At 43.4% G+C, this 13548-nt stretch overlaps 1 long non-coding RNA gene across 7 annotated transcripts in view; it reads right to left on the bottom strand.

Annotated features, from left to right (window-relative positions):
• The window catches only part of LOC134734173 (uncharacterized), a 59009-nt gene that overhangs the window by 34767 nt on the left and 10694 nt on the right, over window positions 1-13548 (bottom strand). Inside the window, exon 3 of one of the 7 annotated variants that reach the window (XR_010117506.1) lies at window positions 7448-8141. The exons of 5 other annotated variants lie outside the window; for them this stretch is intronic. This is a non-coding gene — a long non-coding RNA (uncharacterized lncRNA). One more of the 7 variants, XR_010117504.1, reaches the window with a different exon arrangement.

Here is a 13548-nt window from a genome sequence, read left to right as displayed (position 1 = left end):
TTGCAGTGAGCTAAGATCATGCCACTGCACTCCAGCCTGGGTGACAGAGTGAGACTCCATCTCAAAAAAAAGAAAAGCAAAATCACCATAATTATGGTCCCAAACCAAAACTTTAACTAATGTCCTTTCATTGACAATTTTCTTCTGGCCTGTACATGAATAGTTTTATGATTTTGTTTTGCTTTTCAAATCTAACACCTACCAGTAAATCATTTTAGGGCTCTCTTCTTGAGCACCTTGTCTTTGTCTGTTTGTGTTGCTATAAAGAAATACCTGAAGTTGTATAGCTTATAAAGAAAGGAGGTTTATTGGCTGGGTGTGGTGGCTTATGCCAGTAATCCCAGCACTTTGGGAGGCTGAGGCAGGAGAATTGCTTGAACCTGGGAGACGGAGGTTGCAGTGAGCTGAGATGGCGCCACTGCACTCCAGCCTGGCGACAGAGAGAGACTCTGTCTCAAAAAAAAAAAAAAAAAGAAAAGAAAAGAAAAAAAGGAAAATAGGTTTATTTGGCTTACAATTCTGCAGGTTGTACAAGAAGCATATTACCAACATCTGCTTCTGGTGAAAGCCTCAGGCTGCTTCACAGTGAAAAGTGTAGAGCAGCCTGTGTGTGCGGAGATCACACAGAGAGAGAGCAGGGAGGAGGTGCCAGGCTCTTTTTAACAAGCCAGCTCTGAAGGAACTAATAGAGTAAGAATCTACTCAGTATCACAAGGACAGCACCAAGCCATTCATGAGAGATCCACCCCTATGACCTAAACACCTCCCATTAGGCCCTGCCTTTACACAGAGGGTCAAATTTCAACATGAGGTTTGGGAGGATAAACAACCAAACTATAGCACGCCTTTTCCATCAATAATTTCACAATTTTTTTTTTTTTTTGAGATGGAATCTTGCTCTGTTGCTCAGGCCAGAGTGCAGTGGCATGATCTAAGCTCACTGCAACCTCCACTTCCCCAGTTCAAGCTATTCTCCTGCCTCAGCCTCCTGAGTAGCTGGGACTACAGGTGCATGCCACCACACCCAGCTAATTTTTGTTTTTGTTTGTTTTGTTTTGAGACGGAGTCTTACTCTGTCGCCCAGGCTGGAGTGCAGTGGTGTGATCTCAGCTCACTGCTACCTCTACCACCCAGGTTCAGGTGATTCTTCTGCCTCAGCCTCCTGAGTAGCTGGGATTACAGGCGCGCACCACCGCACCTAGCTAATTTTTGTATTTTTAGTAGAGACAGGTTTTCACTATGTTGGTCAGGCTGGTCTCGAACTCCTGACCTCGTGATCTGCCCGCCTCGGCCTCCCAAAGTGCTGGGATTACAGGCGTGAGCCACCACGCCTGGCCCAATTTTTGTATTTTTAGTAGAGACAAGGTTTCACCATGTTGGTCTGGATGGTCTCCATCTCTGGACCTCGTGATCCGCCCACCTAGGCCTCCCAAAGTGCTTGGATGACAGGCATGAGCCATCAGGCACGGCTCTTTTTTTTTTTTTTTTTTTTTTTTTTTTGAGACGGAGTCTTTCTCTGTCCCCCAGGCTGGAGTGCACTGGCACGATCTCGGCTCACTGCAAGCTCCACCTCTCGGGTTCACGCCATTCTCCTGCCTCAGCCTCCTGAGTAGCTGGGATTACAGGCGCCCGCCACCACGCCCAGCTAATTTTTTGTATTTTTAGTAGAGACGGGGTTTCACCGTGTTAGCCAGGATGGTCTCGATCTCCTGACCTCGTGATCCGCCCGCCTCGGCCTCCCAAAGTGCTGGGATTACAGGCTTGAGCCACCGCGCCCGGCTTTTTTTTTTTTTTTTGAGATGGAGTCTCGCTCTTATTGTCCAGGCTGGAGTGCAATGGCATGATCTCGATTCACCACAACCTCTGCCTCCTGGGTTCAAGTGATTCCCCTGCCTCAGCCTCCTGAGTAGCTGGGATTACAGGCGTGCACCACCACGCCCGGCTAATTTTGTATTTTTAGTAGAGACGGGGTTTCTCCACGTTGGTCAGGCTGGTCTTGAACTGCTGACCTCAGGTGATCTGCCCGCTCGGCCTCTCAAAGTGCTGGAATTACAGGCATGAGCCACCACGCCCAGCCAATAAAATATTTTTAATAAAAGATTAATACTTAGTTAATTTTATGCATTGAAACATTAACAAACCTTAAACATTGCGGTAGGTTAATATTGCACAAATTGGAAGGACATTAGCACATTGACAGTATTCCTTTTTTTTTTGAGACGGAGTCTCACTCTGTTGCCCAGGCTGGAGTGCAGTGGCACAATCTCGGCTCAAGGCAACCTCCACCTCCCGGGTTCAAGCAATTCTTCTGCCTCAGCCTCCCAAATAGCTGAGATTACAGGTGCCTGCCACCACGTGTGGCTAATTTTTTTGTGTGTATTTTTAGTAGAGATGGTGTTTCACCATGTTGGCCAGGCTGGTCTTGAACTCCTGACCTCAAGTGATTCGCCTGCTTCGGTCTCATAAAGTGCTGGGTTTACAGGCATAAGCAACTGCGCCTGGCCAATATTATACTTTTAAATGTAAAATTACTAGGATTTGAATATCAAAACTGTGGTGGCAGAAAAAAGCATTTACATTCACTTGCATAACCCTAGAATTGGACTCATCAGATAACACTGGCTTACTAGCTAGGTAAGTAAAACGTAAATACTTTGGAAGTGGCTACCTTCATTAGAACTTTTTAGCCCTTAGAAGAAAAACCAATCCAGAAAAACTGGAAACCTACAGAACCCCCTTGCTGGGCTCTGACTTACTGGCTAAGCACCTTATTGTTGATAGGTGACCATTCAGAAGAACAACTTGTAACATGTTAGCCATATGTTAAATAACAATGCACATCTTCACATAATTTATTACTCTTTTACCTTGTTCTGAGACTTTATTCTTTTCTAAGCCTGTATTTATTATAACTCTTTTTTAATATATATATATTTTTTTGAGACAGTGTCTTACTCTGTTGCCCGGGCTGGAGTGCAGTGATCCAATCTCGGCTCACTGCAACCTCTGTCTCCTGGGTTCAAGCGATTCTCCTGCCTCAGCCTCCTGAGTAGCTGGGATTACAGGTGCACGCCACCATGCCCAGCTAATTTTTGTATTTTTAGTAGAGACGGGGTTTTACCATGTTGATCAGGCTGGCCTCAAACTCCTGACCTTGTGATCTGCCCACTTGACTTCCCAAAGTACTGGGATTACAGGTGTGAGCCACCACGCCCAGCCTAATTGTTCTTTTTCTTGTTTTTTTGTTTGAGGAGGTGAGGTGAATGGCTGGGGAACTGGGGTGCAAGATTTCCTTTTCATTGTATATTATACCTTTTGAATTTTGTCCCATGTAAAGGAATAATTTAAAAACAGAATTACAAAAATCTTACTAATTAGTAGTCCAATGTTGGATAAGATTGGAGTAACTGCACTGCACATAGTAGGTATTCAATAAAGATGGAATGAATGAATAAATGAATAGATGGATGAATTAAGTGAAATGACTAAGTGTCTTAAATCTATATTTTGATTACTAAAGCTTTCTGGAATTGTGAAATTTCATAACTGTATGAGACTTAATGTCTTTTTTTCTTTGAGATGGAGTCTCACTCTGTCACCCAGGTTGGAGTACAGTGGCGCAATCTCAGCTCACTGTAGATGGGGTTTCACCATGTTGCCCAGGCTGATCTCGAACTCCTGACCTTGTGATTCGCCCACCTCGGCCTCCTAAAGTGCTGGGATTACAGGCGTGAGCCACTGCGCCTGGCTTAAATGTCTTTTTAAGAACAGAAATAGGTCTGAATTGGGAGAAAAAAAACTATTGTCACTTTGTTAGCTTTCTAAGTTTAAGCCATTAGTCTTTATTACATCATAAAGGATGAAGAAGCATATTTTTATACATGCCTACATTTGCTGAGGAGGCTAGTCCTGATCAATATTTTTCTGAAAGATGGTGAAAGGTAGAGCAGACTTCAAGTCAACATTTTTACTGCCTCTCCTACTTCAGTGAAGCTAACATCAAGGGCTTATACTAAGTGCAAAGTTACCTTTGGTTTTGTTTACTGGTCTATGTCCTAAGATAGACAATGCAGCTACCTATTGTATATTCAGATCAAGTCTTGGGGACTAGCATGGTTCTAAAATCTTGATGGCTTCCTGGAGACAAACTGATAAAGAGAAAACACTGGAATTCTAGTTATTTTTGTTGGGAAGGTGAAGGCTGAGTTGTGGAATTTATTGCAGCATAGATTCTTAAGAGTTTTGCTAGATAAATAAAGACAACCAGATAAAAGTGGTTTTAGATTGAGCAACTCGATGTAAAATGCTTACAACAGTGCCTGGAACAGAGTATGTGCTTTAAATGTTAGCTGCTATTTATTATCATCATTATTATACTGACACTCACCATTTTATACCAACAAATAATTTAACAGCCAAACATATACATCTATACAAATCAATCTGTATGATACTGAGAGAAGAAATAGCTCTTTTTGTAGGAAATTTATAGTGATACATTTTGAAGAATGAAAGACAGAAAGTTAAATTGTTACAGAAAAAAATACTCCGTTTCTTTGAGGAAATGTTCTTTGCTAGTTCGGTTGGAGCTCTGCATCGAACGTTGAGAAAAGTTTATAGTCTATGGTTTTCCAAACAAGTTAAAAACAGAAATGACAATACCTAAGATAACAAACAGGCACCAATTATACAGTAATAATTTACTGCTTTTCAACAATTCTGGTGTGATAAAATTAACTGAACCAAACTCCCCATATATTTTGAATGTGAGAATCAAGTTTCCCAGGGAAGTCAGATACTTGAGACAGGGCCTATAAAGTATCCTCCTTTTTAAATTTTTTTCCAGATGAAGGTAGAATGCCAAGAGAGGCTGAGAAAAACAAATAACCAGCTGCCTACAGACCTGCCTTCATAGGAATGGCCTTTGCCTTCATCTATGTGTGCCTCCATTTCTGAATGCCTTATTTCTGGATACCTTCCAGTCTATAAAAACAAAAGGAGGATAGATAAAAAAGAACTGTACTACACCTGTACTGGACAATCAAGAGGTGAAAAATGTTCTTTAGTGAGTTAAAATTGTTTTGCAATCTCTTTGATAGGAGTAGGCAAAAATCTTGAAAAAGTCCAAATTCTTAGCAGAGATTGTCTTAGAAAGGTTAACTTTTCACGTTGGCAGGAAGTAATACCCAAACACTAACACAAAATTTAAACTTATCTCCAATATGTAGATAGAAAAATCTATCCACGGGGCATTAGGCCTTTCTTATTTACCTTAAAATATACTGTTTCCCTCCTTCCTCCTAGCATTCTCTCCTAGGAAAAGGTTCTATGGCTTTGCATTCTTTTTTTTTTTTTTTAAGAGACAAGGTGTTGCTACATTGCCCAGGCTGGTCTTGAACTCCTGTCCTCAGGGGATCCTCCCATCTGAACTTTTTTTTTCAGACAGAGTCTCGCTCTGTCGTCCAAGCTGGAGTAGTGTCACGATCTTGGCTCACTGCAACCTCCACCTCCTGGGCTCAAGCAATTCTCCTTCCTCAGCCACCGAAGTAGCTGGGATTAAAGGCACCTGCCACCACACCCAGCTAATTTTTGTATTTTTAGTAGAGACAGGGTTTCACTATGTTGGCCAGGCTGGTCTTAAACTCCTAACCTCAAGTCATCTGCCTGCCTTGGCCTCCCAAGGTGCTGGGGTTACAGGTGTGAGCTACCGCCCCCAGCCCTGAATTCTTTTTTGTTTGTTTTCTTGAGATAAGGTATTGCTCTGTTGCCCAGTCTGGAGTGCAGTGGTGTGATCCAAGCTCAGTGTAACCTCAAACACATGAGCCCAAATGACTCTCCTGCCTCAGCCTCCCAAGTAGCTAGGACTACAGAAGTGTGCCACCATGCCCTGCTAATTTTTAATTTTTTTGTAGAGACAGGGTCTTGCCACTTTGCCCAGGTTGGTCTCAAACTCCTTGGCTCAAGAGATTTCCTGCCTTGTGAATCACTGAGCAGACCCCAGCATGCATTCTTCTAATTTTTTTTAATTTATTTTTTCTTATTTTTTAAGTTTAAAGAAATGTTAAATTCCACAGATTCTTTTTCTTTTTTTTTTTTTTTTTTTTGGAGACAGAGTCTTACTCTGTTGCCCGGCAAGGTCTTACTCTGTTGTGGCGAGATCTCGGCTCACTGCAATCTCCGCCTCCTGGGTTCAAGACATTCTCCTACCTCAGCCCCCTGACTAGTTGGGATTATAGGCACCCACCACCTGGCCCAGCTAATTTTTGTATTTTAGTAGAGATGGGGTTTCATCATGTTGGCCGGGCTGGTCTTGAACTCCTGCCTCAGCCAGCATGCATTCTTAATAGTAGACAACACATTAGGAGTTTGGAATGCCTGAATGTTTATCTATTAAAAAAAATTTTTTTGAGACAGGGTCTTATTCTATCACCCAGGCTGGAGTGCAGTGGCATGATCATAGCTCATTGCAGCCTCAACCTCCTGAGATCAAGCAATCTTCCCATTTGGGCCTCCCAAAGCTGATACTACAAGTGTGTGTGCCACCACATGCAGCTAATTTTTTTTTTTTTTTTAAGAAACGTGGTCTGGCTATGTTGGCCAGGCTAGTCTCAAACTCCAGGGCTCAAGCAATCATCCTGCCTTGGCCTCCCAAAGCGCTGGGACTACAGGCATGAGCCACACTGCTCCTGGTTGGAATACTTTAATTTTTTTTTTTTTTATTATTATTATTGTACTTTAAGTTTTAGGGTACATGTGCACAACGTGCAGGTTTGTTACATATGTATACATGTGCCATGTTGGTGTGCTGCAGCCATTAACTCGTCATTTCATTCAGTAAATATTTATCAAGCACCTACTACATAAGCACTAGAGATACAGCAATGAACAAAACAATGATGATTTAACAATTGAGCAGATCCATTAAAGTATCATAAAACCAGAGCTGAACCTCAACTTATTTTACATTTCTGCATTTTCTGAAAACAGGTGTATATACTTAGTCATATGTACCCGTCAGAAAGCAAACTTACCAAGGAATTCTTAATCACTTCACTTCTATAAAATTCTATAATCCCAGCACTTTGGGAGGCTGCGGCAGGAGCATAGCTTGAGTCCAGGAGTTGGAGACCAGCCCAAGAAACATAGTAGGACCCCGTTTCTACACAAAATTTTTTCAAAGTTAGCCTGGAGTGGCGTCTCACATCCGTAGTCCCAGCTACTTGGGAGATGGTGGCAGGAGGATCATTTGAGACCATGAGATCAAAGCTGCAGTGAGCCATGACTGTCCCACTGCACTCAAGCCTGGGTGACAGGGTGAGATCCTTTATATATCTTTTCAGTACTACACAAGTGAAGTGTAAAGTAGGTATCAAGGAGCTGATGGCCATTTCTATTAACAATGTTCCGGGCAGCAATGTTCCGAAGATGTCGAAGACGCCGCTGCTGAGACGGCAGCTCCACATGCAGGGCCCGCGCGGCAGAACCGGGAGGCAGCGCGGCGGCCGGGCCCGGGGGTGGCTGGGGTACCTGGCCCCCGACCGACGCGGAGACGCTCATCTCGATCCAGGGGCCGCCAAGCGGCGGGGCGGGCGCTCTTCCGGCCGGAATACTTTAATTTTAAAGTACAAAGATTGCATACATTTTTGCTTGAGGTTCTTAGTGCTTCAAGAGATCCACCAATATCCTAGAGGAATCCTTTCCATGAATTGGTAAAGCTTGTGAATATGTAATGTTAAAAAAACACGAGAGATGTAGCTATTCCAGAGAAGGTAGAGCAAGATAAAGATTTTAACTTACAAGCCAATGATTTTTTTTTTTTTTTCCCTAAGAGACAGTCTTGCTCTGTCACCCAGGCTGGAGTGCAGTGGCACCATCTCAGCTCACTGCGATCTCTGCCTCCTGGGTTCAAGCGATTCTCCTGCCTCAGCCTCCTGAGTAGCTGGGACTATAGGCGTGCACCACAACGTCCAGCTAAGTTTTGTATTTTTAGTAAGGATGGGGTTTCACTATGTTGGCCAGGCTGGTTTTGAACTCCTGACCTCAGGTGGATCCGCCTGCCTTGGTCTCCCAGAGTGCTGGGATTACAGGCATGAGCCACTGTGCCCAGCTGCCAGTGATTTTTCCAAAATAATTATGCATCCCTGGGAAGGAAATAGGAAATGAAACATTTTGTATATAATTTGGATTTGTAGGTGGCCTTTCTAAGTAATTTATTAGAAAACAATAATTATGTAGAAAGAACCTGGTTGGTAAATATAATAATTATGAAACCTTATTAAATTTTTTTTTTTTTTTGAGACGGGGTCTTGCTATGTCGCTCAGGCTGGAGTGCAGTGGCGCGATCTCGGCTCACTGCAAGCTCCGCCTCCCAGGTTCATGCCATTCTCCTGCCTCAGCCTCCTGAGTAGCTGGGACTACAGGCGCCTGCCACCACGCCCGGCGAATTTTTTTTGTATTTTTAGTAGAGATGGGGTTTCACCATGTTAGCCAGCATGGTCTCGATCTCTTGACCTCGGGATCCACCCGCCTCAGCCTCCCAAAGTGCTGGGATTACAGGCATGAGCCACTGCGCCCAGCAGAAATCTTACTAATGTACATTAATTAGCAGGAAAGCTGAATTAAAAAGAAGTCTGAATCATATAATAGAATTACTAAAACTGCTCCCCCTTAATCTACCTGCCTCTCTTCCATCTCCATGTTATTCTGTACACTGTACCAAGTGGAAGGAAGAAGTGCTTTTTATATTTTTATTTATTTACTGTTTTTGAGATGGAGTCTCGCTCTGTCACCCAGGCTACAGTGCAGTGGCACGATCTCGGCTCACTGCAACCTCTGCCTCCCTGGTTCAAACGATTCTCCTGCCTCAGCCCCCCAAGTAGCTGGGACTACAGGCGCACTACCAAACCTGGCTAGTTTTTTTGTATTTTTAGTAGAGATTGGGTTTCACCATGTTGGCCATGCTTGTCTCAAACTCCTGACCTCAAGTGACCCGCCCACCTCAGCCTCCCAAAGAGCTGGGATTATAGGTGTGAGCCACCACGCCTGGCCAAGAAGTGCTTTATATGAAGAAGAAACAGCCTGTACAAAGGTTCAGCGTTGGGACTATGAAACAGTTCTGCATTTTCCTGCCTCATCATCCTCCTCATCCCCATCCTTTCCTATAACGTCAAGATTTTAAACAAAATAAATGAATCAAAATAATCCAGCACTTAAGAACAAAAGCTAGGAATTAAGTAGACCTAGATTTAAATATCAGTTTTATAGTATTTATAAACTACAAACTACCCAATTTTGACAAAGCATAATTTAGTGATATCCCTATAAGTTCTCGCAGATGGAATAAGATTGCCCTAGGTTCTTGGTGAAGGCCTTTGTTTAGAAGCATGGTTCCAGTGACTGAGAATTCCCCCACTAACTCCTGTAGTCCATACTTCCCTCATTCCACTGGATTCTGTTAAATGGTCTTGGTAGCCTGAATTATGCACTCCCACGTTATGGTTAAAGCATACTTGGGCTGTGTTTCATTCATGATATGGTCTTCCCTGGGTTGATCAAATGAGTAACTAGTAAAACAAATGAAGTACATATGATAGAGTTAGAAAGCTCCCAGGTTGACTATCTTTGAATTGGAAACAGCAGCAAAACCCCATTATCTAGCCCATCTGAGCCTAAGGGGAACATGAGATGAAGGCCGTACCTAATCCTCTGCTTGGATGGCCACACTGATATGTTACCCATTTGCAATGTATGGTTTTGTGCTTCTCACTGACCTCTTGTGTGGCATGTAACATCTCCAGATTCTAGCTCCTGCTGTGACTATAGTAAGTGTACATGTGACAAGGTAATGAGCTATGTGTGCAGGGGGAAATGGGGTAGTGGTGAAAACAATGGCTGCAAGCAGAATGGTGTATTCTGAGCTTGTTGAGTTACTATCCTTTTGGTTTTGGGGTAACTGAGTAGACTAGCTGTCTCAGTAGGTAGCATACAACAAAGAGTATTCCTTGGCCAGGCACAGTGGCTCACACTTATAATCCCAGCACTTTCGGAGGCCGAGGCGGGCAGATAACCTGAGGTCAGGTGTTCAAGACCAGCCTGGCCAACATGGTGAAACCTCGTCTCTACTAAAAATACAAAAATTAGCCAGGCGTGTTGGCAGGCACCTATAATCCTAGCTACTGGGGAGGCTGAGGCAGGAGAATCACTTGAACCTGGGAGGCAGAGGTTGCGGTGAACCAAGATCCCAAGATTGTGCCATTGCACTCCAGCCTGGTGACAAGAGTGAAACTTTGTCTCAAAAAAAAAAAAAAAAAAGGAACAGAGAGTATTCCTACAAGATTTCCAGTTTCTTTCTTGCTATTAAATTAGAGGTGGTAAACAGTAAGAGGTATATGTATATCTCTAAGACTTTAAAGAGGACTCTCCCAAAGCAGTATAAAACTAAAGGCCTCAGGCTGATGCCATGAATTTAAGACACTAGAGAAAAAAGAACTTGTCCATTTAGCGGTGCAGTGTGGGGCTGAAGACTGTTTAGTGCAAAGGATGAAGTGAGCCATTTCAGCCACTGTGGCCATAGTGACAAAAATGGAACCATGGGTCTTGGATAGGGGGAAATTATGAAGTTGTAACGGAAATCCACCAGGTCTCTTAAACTCAAATCCTCATCTGCCAAAAGTAACAACGAAAGGAGTGTCTCCATACAGGGATGGGACTGCCAAAATGACCCTCATTCTGATATTCAACTTTTCCTTGGGGATCTTTCATAAATCACCCTTGGCACCGGGAGGAAGCATTCTGCTTTCTACCTTTTTTTTTTTTTTTTGAGACGGAGTCTTACTCTGTCATTGGACTGCAGTGACGCGATCTCAACTCACTGCAACCTCTGCCTCTGGGGTTCAAGCGATTCACCTGCCTCAGCCTCCCAAGTAGCTGCGATTACAGGTGCCTGCCACCATGCTCGACTAATTTTTGTATTTTTTTTTTTTTTTTTTTAGCAGAGATGGGGTTTCACCATGTTGGCCAGGCTAGTCTCAAACTCTTGATCTCAAGTGATCCACCGAACTCAGCCTCCTGGGATTACAGGCGTGAGCCACCACGCCCGGCTCTACCTATTTCTTTCTTTTTGAGATGGGGAATTTCACTCTTGTTGCCCAGGCTGGAGTGCAATGGCACGATCTGGGCTCACCACAACCTCCGCCTCCTGGGTTCAAGTGATTCTCCTGCCTCAGCCTCCCAAGTAGCTGGAATTACAGGTGTGAGCCACCACACCCAGGCACCTAGTCCTTATTTTCTAACTCCCACACAATTTTTTGTTGTTGTTGGTTCCTCCTTTATATTAATTAAAAATAAAGTTAGGGGTTTTAATAATTCTATTTTTCTTCTGAATTAATGAATAATGTATTATGTAGAAATGTCAAGCAAGTTTGGGCTGTTATTAGTGCTGTATAGGGTAGTGCTTCATGCAGTACATTGTAAATGCTTGAATTTCGATGCCTAGAAGGGTGTGGCACTCCTTTTCCCCCATACTGCTTACCATTTCTTGTTGACTTATACTGGGCTAATTAACTTTTTCTTGGTCCTTAAATGCTTCTCAGTTTGAATCCTTGATTTAGATTAAACTTGATTGATGGAAGTTCAGGAACAGACTTACAAAATATGGGTGTTTACTTTCATTTTTGGTTCTCCTGGAGTAGGCAGTTCTGTGACAGAAGCTATTTCCCCTGATCAGTGAGAAGGGCCTTCAACAATTCTTAACTCTTCCAAGTTCAGATGTAAAAAGGCATATCCAGAAGTGCCACCTTCCATCTGTTCCATGTTCCAAGTTTTTCTGGTGAGGATTCTCTTTTTCTTTGAATGACTGATAATGAGAACACCTACTATATAGAGGGAAACCTTTATACTCTACCCACAGGGTATGGCCTTATTCCATGACTGCAAAAAAAAAAAAATCTTATCAGAGTGCAATAATAGGTATAACATCTGAGCCCATGATTTGTGCAAAAGGTAAGACAGAGGGAAGGTAGGGAGGAAGGCTTCACTCTAATATGCAGCTCAGAAGTAGGTTTGGTAGCTACTGGACCTCACCTTGGCACAAGTGTCACTGGTATTGTGTGGTGCAGGGATTCATGGCGGATTTGGGGTTCTCAGAGGTCACCACAAGTTGAATTGTATGCTTTATTTAAGCCTCATCTTGCTCACCAGTGTAGCAGTATGAAGGTCCAGGTAGAACACCCAGGTCTGGATCCCCAGGCAGATGGATACACAAAGCCAGTCACTGTGATGTTAGAGGCCTCCTTCACCACATGCACCCCTCAGCTGAATCACAGTAGGCTTGATGTGCAGCTGTCCAGTAATTCCAACTATCTGCTGCTGCTTTGGTTGAGGGCTATAAAGTCCAGGTTCTCACACTGAATGATCTTATAGCATGGAATATGGGGACCAGGACACCCAGAACTTCCTAGAAATAGGTGACCTTAAAATTAAGCTGTTAGTTGGCTGGGTGTGGTGACTTAGACCTGTAATTCCAGCACTTTGGGAGGCTGAGGTGGGTGGATCACCTGAGGTCAGAAATTCGAGACTAGCCTAGCCAACATGGTGAACCCTTGTCTCTACTAAACATACAAAAATCAGCCTGGTGTGGTGGCACGTGCCTGTAATCCCAGCTACTTTGGAGGCTGACGCAGGAGAATTGCTTGAACCCAGGGGGCGGAGGTTGCAGTGAGCTGAGATCACACCAGTTCACTCCAGCCTGGGTGAAAGAGTGAAACTCCATCTCAAAAAATAAATAAATAAATAAATAAGCTGCTAACAAAACCATGTCCCATCATCTTTGTCCCCAACTTAGCCGACTAGAGACTGATAACTACTCCAAATTCGGATAAGCAGGGGGTAGTTCTCTGTGGTGAATCTCTGGTTTCAAAGGCACCTTTCATGGCACATGCTTTCATAATGGTTGTTTCGCTCTACTAACATAAAAGGAACCCAAAACAGGCTTTTTCTAAGTCAAGATGGCATTAAATTCTATGGATTAAGTCTCCTATGGTATTAATAGCTACAAATGACAATTTCTACTTGTGTATTTTTGGTGAAAACTAAATGATGACTACTTTCTTTTTTTTTTTTTTTTTTCAGGCAGAGTCTTGCTCTGTTGCCAAGGCCGGAGTGCGATGGTACAGTCTCAGCTCACTGTAAACCTTCGCCTCCCAGGTTCAAGCCATTCTCCTGCCTCAGCCTCCCAAGTATCTGGGACTACAGGCGCTTGCCACCACATCTGGCTAATTTTTGTATTTTTAGTAGAGACAGGGTTTCACTATGTTGGCCAGGCTGGTCTCAAACTCCTGACCTCGTGATCCATCCTCCTCGGCCTCCCAAAGTGCTGGGATTACAGGTGTGAGCCAACGTGCCCAGCCATGATGACTACTTTCTGATGACTCGAGACAATACTGATTATGTCACCTTGGGGAAGCTACTTAACCTCTCCGTATCTGTATATGTCTGTAAAATGGGGATTGTAACAGTTCCTAGTTTATAGCATTTTTGTGAGGAATTAAT

Source organism: Symphalangus syndactylus, chromosome 12 (genome assembly GCF_028878055.3).
Source record: "Symphalangus syndactylus isolate Jambi chromosome 12, NHGRI_mSymSyn1-v2.1_pri, whole genome shotgun sequence".
NCBI lineage: Eukaryota > Metazoa > Chordata > Mammalia > Primates > Hylobatidae > Symphalangus > Symphalangus syndactylus.
The sequence above is the reverse complement of the archived record's forward strand: the minus strand, read 5'-3'. Positions and strand labels throughout refer to the sequence as shown.